Consider the following 7,150-nt stretch of genomic DNA (forward strand, 5'->3'; position numbering starts at 1 on the left):
CTTTTTACTTTCTTTTTTATTTCCTCATGAATCCAGCTTGTAGCTCTTCTGTGTGGAGTTTGTATGTTCTCCCTGTGTCAGCGTGGGTTCTCTGGGTCCTCCAGCTTCCTCCCACAGTCCAAAGACATGCAGCTTAGGTTTAATTGGTGACTCTAAATTGCCCGTAGGAGTGAATGAGAGCATGAATGGTTGTCTGTCTCTGTGTGTCAGCCCTGTGACAGTCTGGCAACCTGTCCAGGGTCTACCATTAATTCATTTAAGGTTTATAAATGAATTAATGTTTATTTATTTCCTGAAAAATTAAGCTAATACCTTAAACCTGCAATAAGAAGTCTGATTGTATAGAAGTCAATGAGAAAAACCTTCACTTGTGACTTGATTTACTATCTAAGTAAACATTTTCTTAATAAGTTTAAGGTCTTTATCACTAGTTTTAAATCATCTTTAATACAGCATGATGTTCATTTGGTTGTGTTCATTTTGTACAGGCTCATTCAGAGTAAAATAGATGATCAAGCAGGGTATACTTGTTTTTGGCTTTATTATTTTATGAAGACTAACTTTGTTAGCAGCAACTTCATTTGGCATAACCGGGAGCCAGATATAGTCAGGTGGCTGGTTTAGTTGGCTGAGAACAGTGTCCTCAGGTTCTCAGTCAGATCCACCGCCTCGCTCCTCCCCAGCTCCTCCCTCTCTGGCTCCACAAAACCAAGCCAAACTCGGCATGAAACAACAAACATTTCCCATTAGAGAAAAGGAACATTTTTATTTTATACTTTATGTCACGCATTTATCTTTACTTAATGAAATTAAGGTGGGGAAGGTGAAATTAAAGATACATTTTTCAAGTTTTTCCTTATCCAAGGTCGGGGTGAAAGGCCTTGGGGTGTAGAATGCTCTACAGATTGTAAAGCTCCAAGAGGCAAATTTAAGATTTGTGATATTGGGCTGCATAAATTAAATTGAACTGAAAAATCTTGCTTTTCTATGATCTTTTGTCCAACACCAATTATATCATTTTTGAGTATTTATTTCTAAATCCCTTTTTGTTCTTTACAACATTTTTGATGAATCATCGTGAACTCAGGGGCAAGTACATACTTTTACATTTAATCATACAAGGAAAAGACGACATAAATACATTCATTGACCCCTCTTTGCCTTCCAAAAGAAATAAAAATATTTAATCTTCAGCCATAAAATTAAACAAAACATATATCTGTACTGCTGCATAATAGTGTGTTCAAACTGCAAGCCTCCCTGAGAAACACTGAAAGGTTATTTTCCCTGTTCAAAAACGATATCAGCCAAAGAAAGACGAAATAATGAGACAGTTCCCAGTTGCTCTGATGTTCATTCAGTCGAGGTGCTGATTACTTGGCTCAGCCACCTAATAAATGTTTACTGTTGGCCTCATTTGGATTTTCAGTTATTTATCTGTCATTTCATTTGTTTTTTGTCAGATAACAGCTATACACACATACAAATCCGCACGCCAGAGAGAGATGTTCTGATGAAACCAACCATCCAAAGTAATGGTGATGAAACTAACAGCAATCAACAAGAACAACGCTTGTGTCTGCACTACAGTGTGTGTGTGTGTGTGTGTGTGTCTGTGTCTGTGTGTGTTGGTTCGACAGAGAGATGCATCCTGAATTATTCTCCTCTACATCTGTATCTCCAGATATTGAAGAGTTAACGCTCAGAAACGTCCTGCTAGCTGTGAGATTTTCAGGGTTTCTGAGCAAAACTGAAGGATATTTCTGTCTCTTTGAAAGCCTCAGCCCAGAGAACTTCACAGCTCCTCGGGCCCTGGCTGTGGTTCAGAACCTCGGACAGCGCCAGAGATATCCGGTCCTGCCGATGCCCGTTCAGAACTGCGGACGATGAACAAACACCTGTGGCAGCTGGGAGACACAGCTGGGTTCGATCGGGACCAATAAGCTGCTCCAACAGCCCCAGAGGAGAACTGTCACACATCCAGCACCACTTCTTCACTTCCAAACCTGTAAGTTGACTCCAACTTCTCACTTCCTCCCTGTCTTTCAGAAAGCTTGAAGGTTTTCATGTTAACCATGTATGTCACTGACCTTAGGTCTCACCCGCAAGACCCCAATTACTGTTTGTCCAAAGGTCTGAGTCCACTAAAAGCTTTTTTGATCAGTCAAATCATTGATTTTTCTACAGGCATGATGCAGTATGAACCCTTCTGAACATGTACGGACTGGTGTCCGCAGACTGTTGGGTTAATAGAAAACACGGGAAGCTGTTTTGTCGCTATGCTTTTACCTCATGGCGACCAAGGTGCATGTAGGTGTTAAACTTGGTTTGTGAGGAGCAGAAGCTGGAATTCATTGAGGCTGGGGGTTGGGTACAGTTGGTTTCCATAGACCACAGTGTTACAGGGACTATTTATTCAGTTGAAAGTAATTCCAATAGGGGTGTGCCATATCGTATTGTTAACGATAAAACCGGTATAATTTTTTTATGGGTAAAAATGCATATCATGATATTGGCACATTCCACCTTCTTGACGTAGTGGTGTAAGGGTTGCCCATTAACTACCTGTGGCGGTCCCACCAGAGTCTTATGTGCTGCGCTAACGTCACATTTCAAGCTACTGAAAGTATATCTACACTATTCATAATATAAAGTTATTCAGCGTTGTGTTGCCCTTGCTCAGCAAAGTGTCTGTCACCCGTCAGTCAGTCAAAACCCAGACCCACCTCTCTGTCCTCCTCAAAAACATGCTTGCACATTCACACACTTGCACACACGCACTGAATTTACAGATCTGCCGTGCATACCGGTCTGTATCAGTCCTGTCCCCACATGATCTCTCCTTGTGCGTCTGTGCGCGCCAAACTAAATACTATCAACCTGTCCGAGGTCCAAACAAACTGTTGCATTGTGCCATTCATTGGCTGTGAGCTAACATTAGCTAACAATTAAAGTTGTATTAATCACAGAAAGCTACTTCCTGTCACTAAACAATGCAGCTTTCCAAATAAGAGCCACACCACAGAATTTACAAGAAGACTGTCAAAATAAGATGCCTTAAATTAAACATACAAGAACCTTTATTCTCCTTTACAATATTTCATTAAAATACACAATGGTAAGTTCAGTGTATATGATGGAATAGTGGCATTAGAATGTGTGAGAGGCCATCAAATTTGGGCTTTTATGAAGAAAAATAATTTCTCCAGGGGGTTCCACTGTCTGGTTACTCCATGTCCTTGTGGAAAGCCCTGTTGACTGTCGAAAATGTAATTTGACGTGTTTGCTAACATTTAGCTCTCAAAATGGACGAGATTTATCACATTGTACTTAAAAATGTACACATTTTTTCCCTGGGAGGAGTCAAGAGTAATATTTTTTGGCAACTGTTAAGATTTAAGATTGAATTACTTTCATTAATCCCACAATTCAATATCTGTATTTAACCCATCCTTTTTTACACACAAGTGAAAGCACCATGCAAGGAGCAGTGGGCTGCATATTGCTGCGCCAGGGGAAAAATCATATATTCTATATTTTTCAGTATTTTGTAATATCGTCAAGACTATTGTTGTCGCAGAAAAAACATGAAAATATCGTGATTATCCTTTTAGGGCCATATCGCCCACCCCTAAATTCCAATTGCAGACACTACTGTTGACTTTTATATTTTTTATGCTGATGTATCACGTTATTATGCAGTTCCGAACTAGATCCGCCCTGTGACGCTATGATTGGTCAGCCTTACATCTTTCTTGCTTAACGTCCATGTGGCTTCACGTTAACATTAAAGAGAGTATGGAAGGATATTTTCTCAACTGGCTGCTTAGTTCAATTTGGAAGTCATGGGGCCATCAAACCTTTGACTTTGGGTTTGACTCCCTGCCAGTGTAGATTGGTGGGAAAATGGTTTGAAAACAGTATCTTACAGTTTCTTAAATTCTTGTCTTTGGAATTGTTATTTAAGACAAATACACAAATCACACTACAACAGTGGATTAGGATAAAGTGAATTGTTAGAGCCTTCATTTATTAGAAACCTATATTCCTGTCCATGTGTAAAAATCAGTGTTGGAAGAATTATTCAGATCCCTTACTGCAGTAAAAAGTACTGATACCACACTGTGAAATTACTCCACATCAAGTAAAAGTCCTGCATTCAAAACGTAATCAAATAAAAGTACAAAAGTATCAGCATCAAATTGTACTCAAAGTATCAAAATGGACCCACTCAGGTTGTTATGTATATTCCAAATATGTTATTGTGCCATTATAATTGTAACATTTATGTAAGCAGCATTTTACTGTCCAGGTAGGGCTTATTTTAACTACTTAATATACTGTTATGTGGTTTAATTAACAAACATGGGTAATCACTTTAAATGTTTTTAATGTTATATCTTGACCTGAAAAGTAATTAAAGCTGTCAGCTAAATGTAGTGGAGTAAAGAGAAAAGTACACATACTTCAAAATTGTACTTAATTAGTACTTTAGTAAACGTACTTAGTTACATTCCACCACTGGTAAAAATAGACATATCTTTGTACTGAAACAACTACAGTTTCTATAACTTATAGGCTTAGTGCAGTAAGTTGTGCTGTCATTAGTTAGCCCATTATCTGTGTCCTTATTTTTTATTCACATAAATCCCATGGAAATATTCAATTCAAGCAGCAGAATGTAAAGCTCTCTGTAATAACTCAGCTGACAATGATTTCACTATAGAGGTGTCAGTGAAAGTGTAAGTGAAATTTTATTTATAGATCAAATTAATGAGAGGCTTGTATTTCATGTGAAGCCTATTACAAGTGCATGATGTCAAACACTACACACCTGACACACCTGATAATGTAAAATCTGAGAAGTGAAAGCTGTGGAAAAACATGCATTCATTTGATACATTACCAACAGTTAGAAAATGTTTTTGTGTAACTTGGGTTGGAGACATTAAACCTTTCTTTTCGCCTCATGAAGTTCGTTTACACCCTTTTAATTCTGTCAGAGCTCCATACCAACTTCAGCCTCAGCGGGGCTCTAATTAAGCAGAATAAGTGCAAACACCTGTGAACAGCCTTTAAATGGAAAATAGCCATCGTTAAAGTTATTAGTTGCACCTGTGCTTTTCCTGCTATGACCTTGAAATGAAAAAAAACAAACAGAAGAGGCAATAAGCCGAGGTGTGTCGTCTTCACAGAGACATGAGAAGGGCACAAATATGGCAAATCATTAATTATCTGCTGCGTGTGTTCCATAACATGTGAATATAATTACATGAGAGTCTATAGGGAAGTCTCACTTCATAATGAGATCTTTTTTGTCTTCTCTTATTAAATTAGGTTGAATGCTATAGAACAAGCTGTTCAATTACAAGTTTTCTACACTGTCAGATGCACATTTTGTACTTTCTACTTTAATTGACAGACTTAGCTACTATTTAATAGATTATGTTACATTTAATTCAGTTTAATGTATATAGCCCACACTGCAAAAAAAGAAAAGTTGGGTGAACTCAAAATTTCAAGGCAACAAACTTCGATAAAATTTTAAGTTGGACAATTAAACTAACTATTTTAAGTTTTGTTTTTGAGTTTGCTCAACTCTGAATTTCTCTGGCACGATTGTAAAGCCGCTATGAATGTCAGCTAATGTTGCGACCACAATTTTGAGTTAGCATTGATACGCTAATGGCTACTCTTGTAGCTGTAACAAGCAGCTCCGCTAGCATCAGTTAGCCGCTAGCATCAGTTAGCCGCTAGCTTTCGCTAATGACCAAATTTCACAACAAAGAAATAAGAGTTAGCAGAACTATTGTCACTTGTTTTGAACCCCAACTTAAAGATATAAGTAACAACAACTCACAAACTTGTTTTTGAGCATACAACTGGCTTCCTTGGTTGTGCTAACTTACATTATTGCCCTAAATGTCAGTAATTTATATTTCCAAGTTTTACCAAATTAAATCACTGTTTTAGGCCAAAAAATACAAGTTGGCTTTTTTGCAGTGCAGAATCACAAATTTGCCTCAAAGGGCTTTAAATTCTGTACATATAATAATTTAATATAATTATATATTTTTTGCTTATTATCCTTATAAAAGGTGGCTACTTTGAAGAATCTAAAATCTAAAACATATTCTGGTTTGTTTAACATTTTTTTGTTTACTTTATAATTCCATATGTGTTCCATCATAGTTTTGAAGTATTTAATATTAATCCACAATGTAAAAAAAAAACATTGAACGAGGTGGTGTGTCTAAACTTTTGACTGTACTGTACATCTCACCAAAAGAAATACTATTCATTCAAATATAACCCTAAAATGTCCCACATAAGCTAAATGAACGCCACTAAAAAAGGGGTTTAAGCTAAAAACCCCACTTGGATCCGCTGGAAAACACATCGTCACTTTAAGCTATATACAGTCATGGAAAAGATTATTAGACCACCCTTGTTTTCTTCAATTGCTTGTTCATTTTAATGCCTGGTACAACAATATAATGATAACAACAAAAATAGCTCATAAGAGATGAATTTAAGAGCTGATATCTAGCCATTTTTCATAGTTTTCTTGATATTAACCAAAAGCATTATCAAGAAAACCATGGTATATTTGTCCAAACAAAAGTACCTTTTGTTGTACCAGGCATTAAAATGAACACGAAATTGAAGAAAACAATGGTCTCATAATTTTTTTCCATGACTGTATATACAGGGCTGTTTTTTTTAACCTCATGAAATGTTGTTATACCGGGGGATTTTTTGAGTTCTGTAACTCTGTCTGTCACTTGAGGATGGTGAGCTTATGTAGGTCATATAGAGGCATCAATATTAAACTGAGAGTGTTTCATAACCAGTTCAAAGTTGCTCATAGAGCCTTTAGATGTGAATACTTCTTCCACTGCTGGCTTAAAAAGACTAAGAGTGCATCCTGTCTGCGTGGCTTTCAATAACACATGTATTTTGGCTCCTGCTCTGTGTCAGTAATGCTGCCAAGGGGGAGCAGCTACCTGTTTGAGACATGCAGGCAGCTGCAGGCTCTGAACCGGCAGAGGACAGCGAGGGCAGCGAGTCCGTGATTAAAAGAGAAGTGAAGAACACAACAGTCACACATCAACCGTACATCTCTGTCTCCCTGCAAGACTCTTCTTCT

Source organism: Centropristis striata, chromosome 18 (assembly GCF_030273125.1).
Source record: "Centropristis striata isolate RG_2023a ecotype Rhode Island chromosome 18, C.striata_1.0, whole genome shotgun sequence".
NCBI lineage: Eukaryota > Metazoa > Chordata > Actinopteri > Perciformes > Serranidae > Centropristis > Centropristis striata.